Source organism: Genypterus blacodes, unplaced genomic scaffold (genome assembly GCF_046128005.1).
Source record: "Genypterus blacodes isolate CSIRO-AG114 ecotype Tasmania unplaced genomic scaffold, CSIRO-AGI_Gbla_v1 ptg000157l_1, whole genome shotgun sequence".
NCBI lineage: Eukaryota > Metazoa > Chordata > Actinopteri > Ophidiiformes > Ophidiidae > Genypterus > Genypterus blacodes.
Genome location: NW_027466958.1, coordinates 519,987 through 525,986, shown reverse-complemented (window position 1 = coordinate 525,986; position 6,000 = coordinate 519,987). Strand labels below are relative to the sequence as shown.

Genomic DNA, 6,000 nt, shown 5'->3' with positions numbered 1-6,000 from the left:
CGCGATGAGAGCTGATTAAGCCCATCTCAGTGCTTCAGTGTCGTTGAGAGAACTAAATGACGTCGTGCGTGAATTCAAACTATTGAAAAGCTCCGTGGACTCGTGGTGTTTGTGTTCCTCCGCCTCCTCTCTGAGACGGACTCATCCTTTCATTAGCAGGTATCTGAGAGCTTTTACTTACACATTTATCCTCTAAACAACACTCACTGCAGCGTGCGTGTGTTGTGGATTCTATGCTTCATCGTATCTCCACGATATTCTACTTTAAACATTCTCGACCTACTCGCCGCCACACTGTTCAAATGTGATCTACTATATTGTAACTATTACAGATATTTCATCTCGACAGTTCATTACATTCGGCTACTAATGCGAGATACTCGTCACGCTATCCAACAATTATGAGCATTAAATTAAACATTCTTATACTTATTTATGTCTAGTTTTATTTTTTTTTTTGTTTTACGTAAACATAGTGAATTTTCGATTCTTACTATTAACTTGCTGTTGTCACATTAATAGTACACCTTGTTACTATCTGTAAAATATTCTGTCTCCGTACGCTTCTATAACCAAATCGGAGGAATCCCCTGGAAAATAAGTTGTTTTGCTATATTTGGCAGTATAAACTGGTAATAAGTGCGCCTGGAAACGTAGTGGCTGTAATTCCAGGTGGATTTTTGAAGCCTCAGTGATTTAACCTAACCTTGAGAATCAGCTGACTCACCCTGTCACCTGCAGTCTACATATATAACTTCTAATACTAAATTTCTGTTGATACTAACCTGGGAAACATTGGTTGAGAAGGCAGTTTATAAGTATCTTACACTTGATGACATATGTAAGTTAATTTGTGTACAATAAATAGTTGTGTGTCCTCTCTGCATGTAAACTCTGTATTTCCTGCCTTTACTCCATAGATTGTGTGTTTTTCCCTTCCTGCTTGCTGTATTTGTGCCCTCAGGTTCTGCAGATCTAAAGTCTGGTGGAACCCTCCCCTTTACCCTCTGCTTTCCTTTCACCTTCACTTCACATTTTACCTACGAGGACCTCCTCAGCACCCCTGGCACTTGGACACTTCTCAGCCTGTAATGACTCCCTAAGGATATCCATTTCCACACCAAAGCCTGGCTCTCTGAACTTAAAAGGGCCCAGACAAATATGATAATTGTCTCCAAACAGCCTGAACACCGAGCTGCTTGATTATTCTCTTTCATTTTTCGGTTTCTGCTTTATGTTGCTCCACATTGCTGAAACTGTGGGAATTTTCCCCATATGGACCTGAAATCTAAAACTGGCATCCCCCTCTTTCTCCGATTTAGTCAGATGGAGGTGTCCCTAATTCTTTGGAGACATTCTGTACGGAAGACATTTAACCGCAAAGCCAATGACAGAATAGGTAAAAAATGCAAACATAGTGCCATATTTAGTTTCCCTCTATTTCCACACATGCTCTTTGATGTAAACTTTCCTTCCTGTTTAATTCCAAGCATTTCACAAGGTGCTGGTGAATGTGTCAGTTATCCAGGGAGGTGAGCGAGCCACACCTGCACCTGTGATTGTCGCTTAGAGTTAAAGTAAAGAGGGTTGTGTCACACTGGAGAATGTAATGGACGCTGTCGGACCAAGGCACCACCTGTATAAAACACAGTTACTGTCTTAACTTAAAGAGAGTTTAGTGGTAAATTTTGGATATTTATAAATCTATGTTGAAGCTTTCAATCCTACATCAGAGCTGTGTGGTAGTGGGAAAATAACACAAACTCTTCTGCCCAATCAGAATTGGATACCGGCCTTGGCTGATTCACATTAGGCCTATAGTGTTTGACCTTTACACAATAATATTGAGGCAGCGCAGCAGGGAGTGTTTTGTCTCAACACATCTGCAGCAGCCTCTCTCTCTCTCTCTCTCTATGAGCCGCTCTGTTTATTTTCTCTTTTCTAATGAATGGCTTTATAATCACCCGAGGCGCTGTTGAGCTGGGCTAATGGATGACAAGGCGCAGGAAGTACAGTGTCTACCACGGTTCATTTTACTTAGGGAATGTAGAGGATTGGACCGGCAGCCTCTTTGGTGACTGTCGTAATTACAGCGGAGTGGCAGTGAGTAGGTGACCGGGTCCAGACTGTTAATGAGGGGTGACCACAGGAAGGCTTGTTAGCTTAATAAGAATGAACCAGACAAACCAGAGCTGAAAAACAAGGACGGATCTGTCACAGTGGGCCTGATGATTACATTATTCTCACCTGGAAAATTATGAAAGGCACGACTACAAATGTTCCTGAATACATCGCCAATAGTAGGACACAACATGGAAGATTTCCCAAAATGCTTTGTGTGTGTTGTATGGTGTAATTTACAATAGTATCACAACTGAAATTATGAGTGTTACAGACAGAAGTTTAGAAGAAGACGAGGCCTTATGTGCTGCGTTTCCTTCACAGTCCGGTCTGTACAGCATTCATTCTTTACTTCAAGTGTGTGTGTGTGTGTGTGTGTGTGTGTGTGTGTGTGTGTGTGTGTGTGTGTGTGTGTGTGTGTGTGTGTGTGTGTGTGTGTGTGTGTGTGTGTGTGTGTGTGTGTGTGTGTGTGTGTGTGTGTGTGTGTGTGTGTGTGTGTGTGTGTGTGTGTGTGTGTGTGTGTGTGTGTGTGTGTGTGATACATTCCTGTTAATTTGAACCTGTCCAGAGGAGGGAATGACATCATCATTATTTCAGCCTGCTCTGCTAAAGGACTTATCAAAAACATGTGGCTCCACTCTCCCTACACACTGCAAATTGATGGAGTCCTGGACTGATTTTCCTTTGTGTGTGTGTGTGTGTGTGTGTGTGTGTGCGTGTGCTTGTGCTTCATTTTATTATCTTGGTTTTCCTGTCTCTCTCTCTGGGTTTTGACTTCATCTGTCATGTATTTGGCTTGTTTCTGCCTGTAACTCTGGGTTTGGTCAGCGCTGTTTTATACACCAAACATGCGTGTTCTTACTTTGTGTCTGCTGTCACAAATGAAAGCAGATGAAAAACATTACAGGATATGTTTTTATTTACCGTATTATTACAGGACTGTACTATAAATGGTTTTAGATTAAGCCGGGATTACAAGGTTTAAAGGCTTTTTGCATGACATTCAGAGGTTTCAACTCAATCATTTAGTTCTAAGTGGATCATTCTGTTGCAGTCAGTTCAAAGTAGTTTTTCGTGTAATGAAACTGAAGGTCAGACAGTAAATAAAGTATAGGACCTGGAAAAGCAATGTCTTATGCTTATTTTATCTAGATATTGAACCAGACAGGGTTGGGCATGTGTTTTTTTGAAAGTCTGGTAAACATGACTTCCTACTATTTTGTTGAAAGGGTTGATCTCATAAATTAACCACAGAAACTATGAAAACACTAAGCATTTTTCCACATCTTTATGGTTTGATTCAGTTTGTCCAGACTCTGATGCAGACCCAAACATCACCAAAGCCCTTTTCAGCACAAATCACAACTGGCCTCATTTCTTTGTGATCAGAACCAATCTAGATCCAGAACCACGCGGTTTAATATAACAAAACAACAACTCTAACCTTGAACTTGACATTCCCCAACACTGAGTTATGTAGATCATCATTTTTGAACTCTTGATAGGTTGATGACCAGGAAGGTTGGTAAGCTTGAAGGCAAACTGAACAAACCCATTCATTGGTCAGAGATCAAACCATGTCCTGTATGTGTGCATGGTTGCTATTTATCTGTATCATGCTTGCTTGGTTAGAGTGTTTGGTTAGATACCGATCCAGTGTAAGAAAAGTTTTGCAGTCATAGATTGTTTTTCATTTTTATGCAGTGATTGAAGGAGTCCGGTGAAGCAAGACAACCTCCTACTGCGCACTATTGTTCATCCACAGTCAGGGCACTGTTTGATGTGAGACGTGTGTGGGCTGAGTGTTAGTCCAGGGTTGTTTGGTTGCCAGAGCCAGACGTCCCAGTGGGGGGGGGGTTAGAATAACCTTATTATACACTTGTGGGCAGGGGAATTGCTGAAAAGCATCGGGCTGGCATGGAGTACAGCTGTCATCTGTCCAGCCCTGGGAAGTGTGTACATACATATGAGTATCCATGTGATGTCACTTTGGTCGTGCATCATTAACACGTTTGCTTGTGCGTTGTGTGTTGGTCTATATATAGATTCTGTCTCTGTACGTTAGGGGGCAGTGTTTGGCAGAGTGTCAGCTTCAACAAGCAGTGGGCTTTCCATGTCATGAAAAGGGTTTTGGATATTTGAACGTTACGAGGGAGATAACCATGGAAACGGGGTCAACCACCGTCCAAGAGAGAGTTAGGTGCCAAGTTTTGGCCCAAATGAGTTTTTGAAGCAGACAGTGGCTCTTTTGATCTGCACACCAGTCAGCTTATTAACGTGTCTCTCACAGAGTCAAACTGTAGAGATCGTGGCGGTCGTCCATTAAAGTACGCAGCAGACATGGGAATGTCGACTCTGCTAGGTGATCACATGGTTAATCATCTGGTGTGTTCATTTCACATGATGAGATAAAATATTGTTTTATCTTATCTGACATTACTGTTTAATTATCCAGTTAAATCACCTTTAGTTGTCCGGACATGCAGTTTATTGATTCGTCAGAGTGAAGGCTGGAAAGCATTCCATGAGGAATTATGATGAGGAAGTACTCAATATCAGACAGACAGACCTGAATGAGAGCCTGCTTGATGCTGTGTTGTCGAGACCAACAACAATATATCTGTGGATATTTGTTTTTACATAAATACATCAACAGAACCTTTGTTTCCCACCTATTGAACACCATCTTTAGTTACTACACGTATACAGGTACAGATGTCAGTGTGGGGCTTGTATGCTGGTCAGTGTAGGGTGTGCAGGGCTCCATAGCTCAGGGGTTAGAGCACTGGTCTTGTAAACCAGGGGTCGCGAGTTCAAATCTCGCTGGGGCCTGGTACATGTTTTGCAATATATCTGACAACAACAATACGAGCCGATACCAACCAGTAATACAGCCTTAGGTAAACTCTTAGTCCTACTTCACTCTTTACATTAACATAGATATTGCATGATACATTTTCCAGCCACATGATTTAGGCTGATAAACAACTGAACTTTTGTTGTTTTGTTGTGTATCCATCAGCCACGTTCCCACTGTCTGTGTAAAGCCATGTTGATGTGTGCTTGGCCACGTGAGTCCCTTGTATGGATTCCTTCATTACCGGTGTTGATCCTTTTGCTGTTTGGGGATCTGGGAAGGACTCTCCGTCACTATTTCAGGGCCTGCATGTAATACAAAACCCTCTCTCTTTGCCGATTGAAGCCACATAACTCCAAATGTCTAAACACACACATTCACGCAGACAAAATGGAGAACTGAAGCATGCATAGATTTCACCATTATCTACACATACACATCACCCTCCAACTGACCTGATACGTTGACCATTCTGTTTTGCTATTATTAGATGTATTCAGGGAATCTTTGTAGTTGTGCTGTTGTTCCTTATCACCAGATGTTAGTATAATGAGGTGTGTGTGTGTGTGTGTGTGTGTGTGTGTGTGTGTGTGTGTGTGTGTGTGTGTGTGTGTGTGTGTGTGTGTGTGTGTGTGTTCTGGAGTATACAGAGGGAGTACAGGCTGTAAGCTAAGCTAAAAGGAATGCATGCTACTTTTTTTAATTTATTTATAGTTTCCCATTTGGACATGAAGCCTGTGGCTAACAATTGGTTTGCTTTCAGTGTTAATGGTGGCTGTTTTGGCTCAATATCGGTCCCTTTCTTCCTCTCAGAGTCTGTCTCTGTACGCCGTGTGAACATGATTTTGTGTCTTTTTAATTTTGGAATTATAAATTACAAAATGTTCGGTTTTATCCATCACATTGGAATGCGGATGCCTTTATTGGTTGCTGTGTTTTGTGTTTGAGTGTGTGTGTGAGAGAGATTCAGGCTCAACTGAAAAAGCTGAACAGCCAAAAAAACACAACATCCAACCTCTAAT

The 6,000-nt window shown here is 41.8% G+C and overlaps 1 protein-coding gene and 1 non-coding gene across 2 annotated transcripts in view; both read left to right on the top strand.

The window, feature by feature from the left end:
• Nucleotides 1-98: 98 nt before the first annotated feature.
• LOC143013585 (gamma-adducin-like) overlaps nucleotides 99-6,000 on the top strand; it is a 70,557-nt gene continuing 64,655 nt past the window's right edge. The window contains exon 1 of the mRNA XM_076167258.1: nucleotides 99-159. The gene's annotated coding sequence lies outside the window, so the exon portion shown is untranslated. The remainder of the gene's footprint in view (nucleotides 160-6,000) is intronic.
• Nucleotides 4,881-4,953, top strand: trnat-ugu (transfer RNA threonine (anticodon UGU)). Its single transcript has one exon. It is a non-coding gene; the product is annotated as a tRNA-Thr (tRNA).